We start from the raw sequence: 11,590 nt of genomic DNA on the forward strand, positions 1-11,590 counted from the left end.
TTTCAATGATTGTTTCATACAAGAGTACTTTTAAGCTTTATTTTACATTTTAAAGGTTAAGCAGTTTTGTGGCGCAGCGCTCAAAAACAGGGTCCTTTTCTTTAACCACTTGCATGAGGAAACTGGATAGGGAACACAATGAAAAGAAGGGTACCCTTTTTACAGTACTGTGACGTTGCTGGTCACTCTGTTTTATTGATCAGTAACTACATGAAAATGAAGGTGCAGCTTCATGCAGGGCAGCATCTATTTCAGGTAATCGCTACTTAATTACTTTTACAAGGCTTTAAAAACTGCAATATTTCCTGCCACAAGGAGGCAGCAATGCATTAGATTTGTAAAATTGTAAACTACATTGCTTCATTTTAACTGTTCATGATAGAAAGCCCAGAGTACAGGCAATTCTATTTTGACAGTTGATAATAGAGCAGCATTAACCTTTTACATTCCAGATACTTATATTAAAGACATCCATTAATATTTCCTGCAAAGGTTTTTTGTTTGTTTGTTTGTTTTAAGACTTTAAGAATAATACTTACATTTTTTAATGGGCCATAAAAAAAGGTCATTTAACCTAAAGTGCGATTTCACATACATTTTTTAAAGAAAAAATAAGCCTTTTAATGTTAAAAACAACTTGGGGCTTGACAGGTGCCCCCCCCCCCCCCCCCCAAAAGAACCAAAAAAAACCCCAAAAAAACAGGCCTTAGTGTTTTCTTTATAAAAATGATAATCTTTTGGTCTGTTTGTTATATAATGCATTTCCTACCTTGTTGTCAAACTATGTTATTTTGTTTTTGGTGTCTGCTTTCCCAATTCCATTTCCTTTCTGCATTACACGAAGATATTATAATCACCTGAAACAGTTTCTTCTAACAAAGCCTGGATTTTAGCTGTCGAACAAAAGCATGTGGTGGAATAGGCATTTTATTTAGTTTGCACTCTAATTTGGCGTTTAGGGATGCTGTGGGGGGAGATTATACATTTTCAACCGTAAAAGCAAGACTTCTGACAATACCGTAACCCTCCAGCTGCATCAAACACTCTTTCATTTATCAAATTCCAAAAGTCTTTAAAGGGGGTCAGATTCTGCACTGCTATGTATTCCAGAATCGAGTGGATTGGACTGGAATAATTGCATCTCTGCCAGCCTGTGACTCAAGAGTTGAGCAGCACCAACAAATCCCATTGATCAGCTGGGAGTGAACAACCAGGTCTTCGTGTTAATTGAACCCATTGATGCAGCACAATATTGCTTCACTTTCACTGTATTAAAGGAAAAGCCCTGGAGAAAGTGCCTCGTAAAAATCTTAGTTAACTTCTTTCAAAACAATAAGTTACTCTGGGCCCTCTTCCCAAATATAATTACTTAAGTTATTTAGTTGAGTTGTTTTTGGTGAATTGAATAAATATTTATTTATTACTTAGTATTAAATAAGCCAAAAGCTTATCAAAACAGACTTGCAATAACTGAAGAATGCTATTTTCTATTTTGTGAATAAGGCTTTGTGTGTGAAAATCTGGAAGAATTTTGTGACTCCAAGCTACTTAATCTTCAAGTCATTGTAACTATTGACCTTTTTAGATACCTCAAGGCCGTACTGGTGTAGTTTGAATTCTGATCACCAAAATTGTGAACAATATCATGACGCTTTACAGTTTTTGGTGTAACAGTTTCCTTTAATTGCATGATCATGTCAAATTCACCTGGCTCGGACCTGGATTTAAATAGAAATCCATGCTCAAAAGGGAATTACGTGTGACATTGATAGATATCTAAGGTTTTCAAGCCATAGTCTCTATAGTCCCAACTGTTCAGTCGTGCTGTGTGCTCATTCAATCTGCTCTCGATGCTTTGCTAACCGTTTCCATACTGAGACCTGAATAAACCGGATTCCTGCGACGGGAAGGTGAGGACAATCCTTTGACCAATGTGCTCATCAAGAATGGATTCCAGGGCAAGTGATGAGTTGATTATGAGGCCCCATTACAATTGCTGTAAAGTCTCTTCTATAAATGTAAATCCGAGAAATCAAAACGCATCTAGACAGGCTATAAAAGCCATAAATGGATAAACATCTATAAGTCATCTAATGTTGCTTAGTTTTGTGCTGAACAATTACATTGCATTTGTACATGGGGATCAAAACAGCTGGATACCTGATAGCCTTAGAAAGGTACCCAGAATGAAGCATGATATATTGGCTTTTCTGTTCTGCAAGTGTCGTTTGCATGACTTCATTGAATCTGTGCTCCTATAAAAACTTGCAGATCGTTGCAAGGCAACATTTTTGTGTAATTATGCCTTTAGGGTCCATAAGTACACATAGATTTCTCCCAATTTCCTTTTGTTTTTATGAGAAAATCTTTGTTCAGATGTTTAACATGTTGGCTACCAGCTGGGTCCCAGAACTGCAGTAAGACTATGTAACTAGACCAAACTGCTTGGGGCCATTGTCTGCAGTGCTGTACCTCTATTGACCCATTACCTATATTCGGCATTTGGAAAAAAAAAAAACATAGTTGCAGATATAGATTATTCCAGCCAAAAAGCTTCCCCTACTACCATTTTTTGAGCTGTGTTCAGGCAAGAGTCCCCAGGTTTCCTCAATTAAATTCGGAGCAAATTTACTTACCTCTTACTTCCCTCCCTGCCTCTATTCCCTTGCCAACAAAACAGTTAAAACAAGGAGGTTAATCAATTGTATAAAAGCCAATGACAGTAAGTGGCGTCTTTAAGTCTACAGATAGCGAACCAACATCAGGCAATGCCGAGATGGCCCGAGGGTCACATTTAAGAATACATTTTACAGCTTGGCTGGGAGACAAGGAAATAAAATGGGAAGGCATTAAACAAGCTGTACATGGGTAATAAATGAGAGAATCATTGCGGCAGGAGAGTAACTGATCCTTCCGAAAACTGCCGTTCAACTAACACATTAAACGACCTCTAATCTTTTCAAGACACTGCCAATAATTATTTTTATATACAGCTGCTGTAAGTATATAAAGCAAACTGTGACTTGTGTCTTTTTTTTTTTTTTTTTTTCAAGAGTTGCAGCACTTTTATAGACTGGTCAAGCCAACTTTTACTAAATGTTCTTCAATGGCAAAGAAATAGCTCTGTAATTAAGGGGAAATGGTCCCTGTGCCCTGAATGGTACCACAGTGATATGCACCAGTAGACAGTAGTTATCAGTAGTACCATGGTACCCATATCTGTTCTGTCGCCCTTGGTGGTAATGATTTGTTATATAAATGTTTTTGTTAAGGTTTCTTCAGGGCAATTGTATTATGCTTTATTTTTACTTTTCTGCAAGGCAATACAAGCTTACCCAAATATTCCCTCAAGCATACCCAAGTCATCTCTGGAAGGACCATCATAAGTTAATATATATTGTTGTAACCTATTCATGAACTAAGAAAAAATCATCTATTATATCAGCTATTACACTTACTGAAGTGCACAAGAGATTGCACTCTATAGCATAACAGACACAAAAATGCGCTCCTTAAAATCTATCAGCAGTTCATTTTCTTTCAAATTGCAGCATGTCAAATTGTAAAACCGTGGTTTTCAAACTGGGATCTGCAGAGGTTGCCCAGTTCTGGAAACTTGAACTTAATGTAGTGAGATACGTCCAAAGCTACAATGATCACTTGTATTGCAGTTATCACAAGCCTATCGTTAACTGTTAAGGCATGTTTTTATGCCTGTATCTGTATCACCACTAAATGTTTAAGACCTATTAAAAAGAAAAACTTGACCCTTAATTCAGCTCGTATCCAACTCTCTATAAAAATCTTCACGATGCAGTACCAATGTATCTAGAAGACAGTTAACTTGTAAGTGCAAGTAAGAACCTTTTAAGTAATGGAAAGCAGTTTCCATAAAGGACATGGTACACATACTGCTGAATAAACAAAATAATAAAGTGCATATCGTAAGTGAACCAGGGTCAACAGGCACTCCATCATGCACGATTACACAATCGGCTGCACTGTTGCCTTTTTTTCTGGAGCCATTAGGATATGTAATAATGCAGATAGCTGACATTATAAAGCATTTTAAGTACCTGTTAATTTATATATCATTTATTGAATGCATCTTGTGGTGATGCTAAATCTGCAAGGTTCTGAATTGATTTAAGCATCTAGTTTTTGGGGTTTTTTTTAAGATCATGTGCTAGTTGCCATGTTTCCATGGTGATGTATTTAGAATGCTTTTATCACTTGAACAAGCTTCACTATGTGTCAAGGAGAATTGGTGTCACCAGGTGTTCCTGGTATTGGGACACTATTGGAAATATGTTGTTAAATATTGTGAGTTTATCCATGTAAGCTTTCTATCTTCAATAAACAAAGTTTTTAAAAAAAACTTTCCATGGTACAAAGTCTAAAAAATATGGAGACATTGAGAAAGAAAACCTTGGTAATCCCTCAGACCAAAGGTTTCCAAACCAGTGGACTGTGAGCAAATCACAGGTGTTCAAAAAACAGTGCCAGTGCAACTGCCAGTGTTGTGTGATTTATTGCTGTTATGGATTGTATCCCCTGAACGTGACAGGCGATGAGGTTACAAGCTCTAAATGCAAATACAGACAAGCCTGGCTCTTTTGCATAGTGGTTAAGATGCTCGCTTGTGGTCTGCTGGGTTGATGGTCCATGCCCAGCCTCCACCCTGTTACACACGAAAAAAAGAGGGTCCTCCACCTTATAAGGTTTAAGCTTGTCCGTTTAACTAGATTAGCAAAAACTGTTGAACTCATTCATAAAGCAGCCCACAAGTAAGTGAATAGGAAATCAATATACTTACTGACAGGCCAGTGCAGAACTCTAGTTTCTGTGTATTACTGTTTTTTAAGTGCTTAACTTTCATCTTTTTGGCGTAGTTGTCTGTCCAGAACCAATCAAACAAAATGTCTGAAATCTGCAAAGCCCCCGGCACCCACCGCACCAAATTACAGATTAATGATGGTCTGCATTAGTTATAGTGGTTAAAGAGGACCAGTGTGCAGTATTGAAAACACATGGCCCCTGATCCTGGAGGCACTGTATCAACTGGAGGCACTGTATCAAAAAGATTACTTCTCAATAATAACTAAAACAGATGGGCAATTCTGGAACAAAATACCATGTTGTTTTGTTTTCTTCTTTTTTTCTTATTGACAAAAATGACCAAGAAAGCTTCTCCAGACCCATGTGGTTCTTAGATCTATGCACCCCTCTCCTTCCTCTCTGTATTAAATCCCCTTCTCATTGGAAATCCAGCACTGTAAGTTTCAACTGTCTGGTTCTTCTTGTGGTGTGGTGTTGGTGCAATACTGGTAATAAGCAGAAGGTGGCAACGGGGCCTGTGAATGGTGAAGGGAGTGCACACACTTGGCAGGTAGCTGTGGGCTGGATCAGTGCCCAGTGATAGCCTACTCTTATCTTAGACTACAGTTATATCTTGGTGTCTATTTGGCACAGAATGTAAATAGAAAACATTCAATAGCATCTACTGTAAGGTCTAACAGTATAGTCTGAGAATAACCATCTATGACTTACTCTTTTTGCAATATGCAGACAAACACAGTTATCATCTGTAGAAATGACATTTGCTTTAAGCTTTAGCACCAGTAGTAATGTCCAGTTATACACATATTTAAAAAGTAAATATAGCTATAACTGTGTTGCTTTGGAAAACATACAGCACATTTGTTTTTGTGAATACGTTTTTAATTCAGAATCAAACAATTTTAAATATGAAACAAAACAATATAGACTGCAATGCATATATTAGTCTTGTCCAAAGCAAACTGATTGTCAAAAAGGTGCAGCGCCATGTAAAGGAGTTAAGACAAGGATTTACTGTACCTGCTTAGCCCTCAGCACCCGTCACTTACTGTATCTCTTAGTGGTTAAAACTAGTTCAGCATCAGCACTAATTTAGCACGCATTGCCTGAAACTTAATCCAGACATCTGCTCTCAATCTCAGTGCTAAATCCTCATTAAGCAGAATGACTTGGTTGGCATTTTCTTAAATCGAATGTTTGGGAATGTATACCAAGATCAAAGGGTGTCAGGAGGAATTGAACTCAACTTTGCCTGCCGCTTGTCTCTGCAAGAAATCTCTTGTTGTTTCTTAATCGTCAATAATTCTTGCAGCCCATTTTAAAAGAGCATAGAAAGGATAGAAGAAACGGCTCTCAAAATAATAAAAAGAAAACTGTAATGACTTCAGCCGCTTGTCATTCCGACACCCAGGAGGGCCTTTGCTGGGCAAGGAGGCATGAATAAGTAAATAATCCCTCTGACAGCCTCCAGGTCAGCCATCATTAGTCTTCCATTGAGGCCCTGGCATTTCCACATTCTCAGCTTTGAGAATGCTTTCTGTATATGATTATATCCTATGTTTTCTCTTTCTCCCTCTCTAACTAACTTGTCTAGCTTCCCTTCTTGTATCTGTTTAAAGGTGTGGTACGATGACCTCAAATGATTCATCCGTAACTAAAAAAAGAAACACAAAATAGTGATAAACGTTGTAATTATTTTACTTAAAAGAAGCTAAATTCAATCAGAACTCTAGATTCACATGCATTCTTATTTTGCCAGAGTGCAAACATTCTGTGAATGACCCAAAGAATGGGTGAAAGTAAGACTTTTAAAAGTAACATTTTAAAGGGGTCAATTTTGGGTAAGATATTGGTCAATTTTGAACTACTAATCCTAATCAGGAACTCTTTAAAAAATATATAAATAAATAAAAAAATAATTATGTGAACAATTTGTGACCTGTTCAGTTGTGTTATATCCTCCCTAAACACCAATAACAATTACATTATTAGTTATTAATTACCTTATATACCAACTTCCCCATAAGCACTGATGAATCTTTCAACAATGTAACTGCATTAGTTAAGGCAAACGTGCTGTAGACTATACAAGAAGTCTCCTTATGAGAGCAGAGACTTAATCAGCTGTCCTTTGGAGTGAAAGGATTTTGGGAAAGCCTTTTCTTACTCAGCTTCTAAATCATGAAATCATTTGTCAACTAAAGTTAGATCGCTGCTACATTTGGTCTGGTTTCAAATTATTACACATGAGAAACAGGTGTACATCTCTTATGTCTGGGTTGAGAATGTGTACAACCACAATGCTGATTGTCACTCTTAAATCAAGTGCCTGTTCACAATTAATTAATAGAGGGTTAATGGGCCATTTCCATGTGTTTGATTCACATACCAGTCTGTCAAAGTTTAAAAGATAAGGAAATTGTATTTAACCTTGTGTAACTGGTCCAATGTGAGAGGAGCAAATTCTGACATTACCATTTAATGAGCTAAACATGTTGTCAGTTCTTTTAGTCTCTAGTTTAGGGTTTAAGTGTATGTATTGAAAATGTAATTTGGATAGTTTGGTTGCTATTTAAAGAAAAACAAATGTGCTGCAAACTGATTAGTCTCAGTTCAAGATATTAAGCTTTGTTTATACTACCTAAAAAAAAAACTGTCCTGAGACTTATTCCGTCTTAGAGTGGCACTAAAAGTGGTACCTTGTGTTGATAAGTTGGGTCAGGTACAGTAAGGTCATTTCTTTTTTTACATCTTTAATCACTCATATCCAAGGTTTTATTCCCGCAAGAGGTGTCAATCCCAGGCAACAAACTTCAGGGTGTCCACCTGCTAGAAGAATCTAATTTCCTCTCTTTCAATTTCTGCCTCTTCTCATGTCTTTCTTCTTCACAGTTTCTATTGATGTTACCATTCCTCTATCCTTCACTCTCCTATCACTCCCTGCATACACACATGCTTCCCGGAGGGAACAGGTACTGAATATTTTGATGTTTTTTTTTTTTTTTTTTAGCTTTTCATCATAGCTGGACTGAAACAAAAAAGATAAAAAGCAAGAGCTCCACAGACAATTTTAAATAGCCTTTCTTTTCTTTTTTTTTGTAAAATTCAGTTTCCTTTGACTTTTGCATCCTTTGAAGCAAGGGGGAAATGGAGTTTAAGCGCTGGGGGCCCAATTATACCAGGCCAGAGTTGGTGCAAGTCTGACGGTAGACTTGGGAGCAGGAATAACAAGGGACTCAAAGAAGCACTGTCAGTCCAACCTTCAGATATCAATATTTCCTTGGGGGGACAGAGGGAGTATAGAGGGGAGGAAGGAGGGGGGCTATTTGAATCAGCCTTTTCTATGTTCCTAATTGCTCTGAATTTGTTTTTTTGACAGAGTTTGGGATGTCTGTATAATGTCTCTGGCAACTGAGACCCTCCGGATTTCAACCACCAATCAAAAAATGTGTTGTAAAAAATTAACCATATCTACCTGGAATGGTTTTGAATTATCTTTTTATTTGTTTTATTTTTTTTTTTTACTATAGAAGCTACAAAATTATATTATTTATTGGATATCACAAATTACAGTGAAGTGGAAACAGCTACAAGTCACGAACATGTATTTGAAATGCAGTGCATTTGGTTTGTAACAATGTGTTATAAATTCTTGAACATTTTCATATTGATTATGAAGGATTATGCAAGCAGTTATGCAGTGTTATGAATGCTACATGCAAAATGTTAACAGAATCTTAAATTAGAAAGTTACACATTTAAGTAAGAACTTATAAAAAGTGTATTAATAAGTATATCAAACTATACAAGTTCATATAAACTACAAAACACCTGTACACCATTGCTTTCATTTAGGAAAATATATTTTGATTTGTCACATCTTTCATTCGTTTCAATTAAGTCAAAGTAGATTAATCATGGTATTATACATTCATTCATCTAACATTTGTTCAGAAAATGATAATTCAAGATAATATGCAGGCATTCCCCAGCATGCATGTTAAAAGTCTTTTAAATGGCAAAAGATGAATTTGCATTTCAAATCTAGATTTTAGCACAACATGTGAAACTAATCTTTAATGACTGCTTTTTGACTCTAAATATTTTTTGGAGTTTTATACTACATAACACAAATTGCCTTCCCATTGTTAATTTAATACTGTATCTGAATTAAGCCACTTTTACTTTCTGTTTTCTTTGAGAACCAGGGCCAAGTTATTATGTCACTGAGAGCAGAACTTTGGTTAGCAACCATAGTAACATGAGTAAAAAATATTTAGGTTTCAAATTTTTCCCAAATCGCATCACAGCTGACGAACACCATAGACTTTCCTGGAAAGGTGTAAGGTTTCGAAAGCTAGTTTTGGACCCATTGAAATTCAGAGTGTAGGTCCGTTTGTAATAAGGGGTTAGTTTCAAATGACCTTCAACATTGAACCAATTTATATTCTGATAAATGGCACATGGCTGTATAGATGTTATGTTAGGTTGAGAGTTATGCAGTTTTAGTATATATGACCAATAATAGAGAATAATGCAATGCAAGGAATTTGATATTTGACTATAATTCTCAGAGATCTAATAAAAACATAAACCACAAGACTGTGAGCTTCATAAAATCCTGGAGATGAAATTACAACCATATGACCCATAATTGGTATTTTTATATTATTTATACTGTTTTACAATAAGATTTTTTTATTTTTATTACTGCAAATCTATATGAATCCCAGTGGAACATAATAGTCCATTCTAATTCTAATCCATCTATTGCCATTGCTTTTTGTCATTGTTATTGGTGCATGCATAACCACAAAATTCCCATATGGGGTGATTCATAAACACCACAGGAAAAAAAACTGTTACAGAATACAGCATGTGTAGCAGAGGCCTTCCATGAAAAGTAGCTCAACTGTGTCACCACTGTGACCTGTGAACTTTTGTGAAAACTACCATGTGCCAGACAATTGCGTTTCCGAAAAGCAAGTTAAACAGAAGAGCTATAGACTCATGTACACCATCTCCTCACCTCCAAACCTCCAATAGGGTATTTAATTAGCCTGATCTGGTGGTATGGCCTTTATTTAATTAGTTGGCAAGTGTATGGTGCCCCCCCCCCCAGCATCCATTAAGATTGAGATCAGGAGCTGGGGAGATGACATCATGCCTTTGGGCTCAACCACAGACGTGAGAAATGACAGGAGTGACAGCTTTAAATAAACACTGAATGTCTCTTTCTGAGGGCCCCTTCTGGAGCAGAAGGGATACAAGGCACAGTCCCTGGAATAGGGCAGCTAAAGCACTGCACTATAGAGCTAACGTCATTGCCTAGAGGAAGGATACATTCAGAAATGACAAAAGCTGAAAATGTACAGGAACAGACTTCTCTTTCTCAAGCTGAAGTGACACTTTGAGAGGCCCTGCAGTACTGAGATAACAAGTTCCAGAACTTGTTTTACAATGAGATATTGCAGTTCACTGCGATTCTTCTTTTTTCATACTGTAGAATTGGCATACAGTATATTATCATGTGTTTTGGGTTTGCTTCACCACATTTGACCAAGCTTTTCCCACGATGCCATCACAATAAACTTTCTCCCCCAAATGGGCAAAATTTCCTATTGAAAATCTTTGGATCTTCTGTGGTTCTGTCACAATGCAACATTATTTTGTATGCAATGTGAGAGCTCAATGGCACAATATGCCGGTGACCTGCAGCACAGAAATCAGAACTTGAAGATAGCTATAACGAGTAAAGCTAAGCACGTATCTCAGATATTTGATTTGCGATTGCAAACGGATATGTTATAGGTGCAGTGGAGGTAGAGTCTTGGTACCCTTCACTTGTTTGCAATGTATATCGTGAGATATAGCAGAACCAACCACTTCATGTCATATAGGCAAAATGTTTATGTTAATTTTCTAATTCAGATATTACCCCCCTTCAAACAACCATGCTGCAGGAATATGGACCCTGTGTCCCAGTACTGTCCCAATTCTCACTGGAGAGTGGTTTAAATAAAAGGCTTCATAAGTTGACCATGTATTTGTGTTTAAAATTATTTGTTTGTGGTTATTCTACCAATCTGAAATACAACAAGGGCCAGGTTATATACTGTATCTGCCAGGTTATATACAGTATCTACACAGCAGTTTATGTGACAAATGTACTGTGTCACTGCTCTAAAGTTGCAGGTACACCGCATGTGAGGATTATTTGTCCAATGTGGTAGATTTATTGGCGTATAAATTACATGGCTTTCCATAGAAGGTAGATGTAGTGATTCCAACATCTATGTTTGTCTGTGTTTTTAGGTATGTACTGTTTGTCTTTGTCTGTCTTAGTCTATTAAGGCTGACACATTAATAATATTAGACTGTATGGAATCCTGTTGTTAAGGCATAATTATATTTCAAAGAACAAGTCGCTTGTTTCTGTACAGATACGTCAAGATAAAGCTCAGTGAATTGCATCGCCTGCAGGGTTGATTTTGTGGTTTCTGGGTATGTGCCTAGGTGTAGGAGCTTGTACCATTAATTAAATGAAGCTGTAGCTGACATTTCACATGAACTAATTGATGTGGTAGTTATTTAAAAAATTCCTTGAATAATAATGGAAAATACTGCGGTCAGAATACAGTGAGAGCGGAGGAAAATGTAGCTAAGACATCCTACACCAAACACCCTTGTCATTAGATAGGTAGCCAGCAAAACCAAGGTCCACTGAATCAGGCGTCCTTGGTGAGTTAGC

Source organism: Acipenser ruthenus, chromosome 16 (genome assembly GCF_902713425.1).
Source record: "Acipenser ruthenus chromosome 16, fAciRut3.2 maternal haplotype, whole genome shotgun sequence".
In the NCBI taxonomy this organism is placed as follows: domain Eukaryota; kingdom Metazoa; phylum Chordata; class Actinopteri; order Acipenseriformes; family Acipenseridae; genus Acipenser; species Acipenser ruthenus.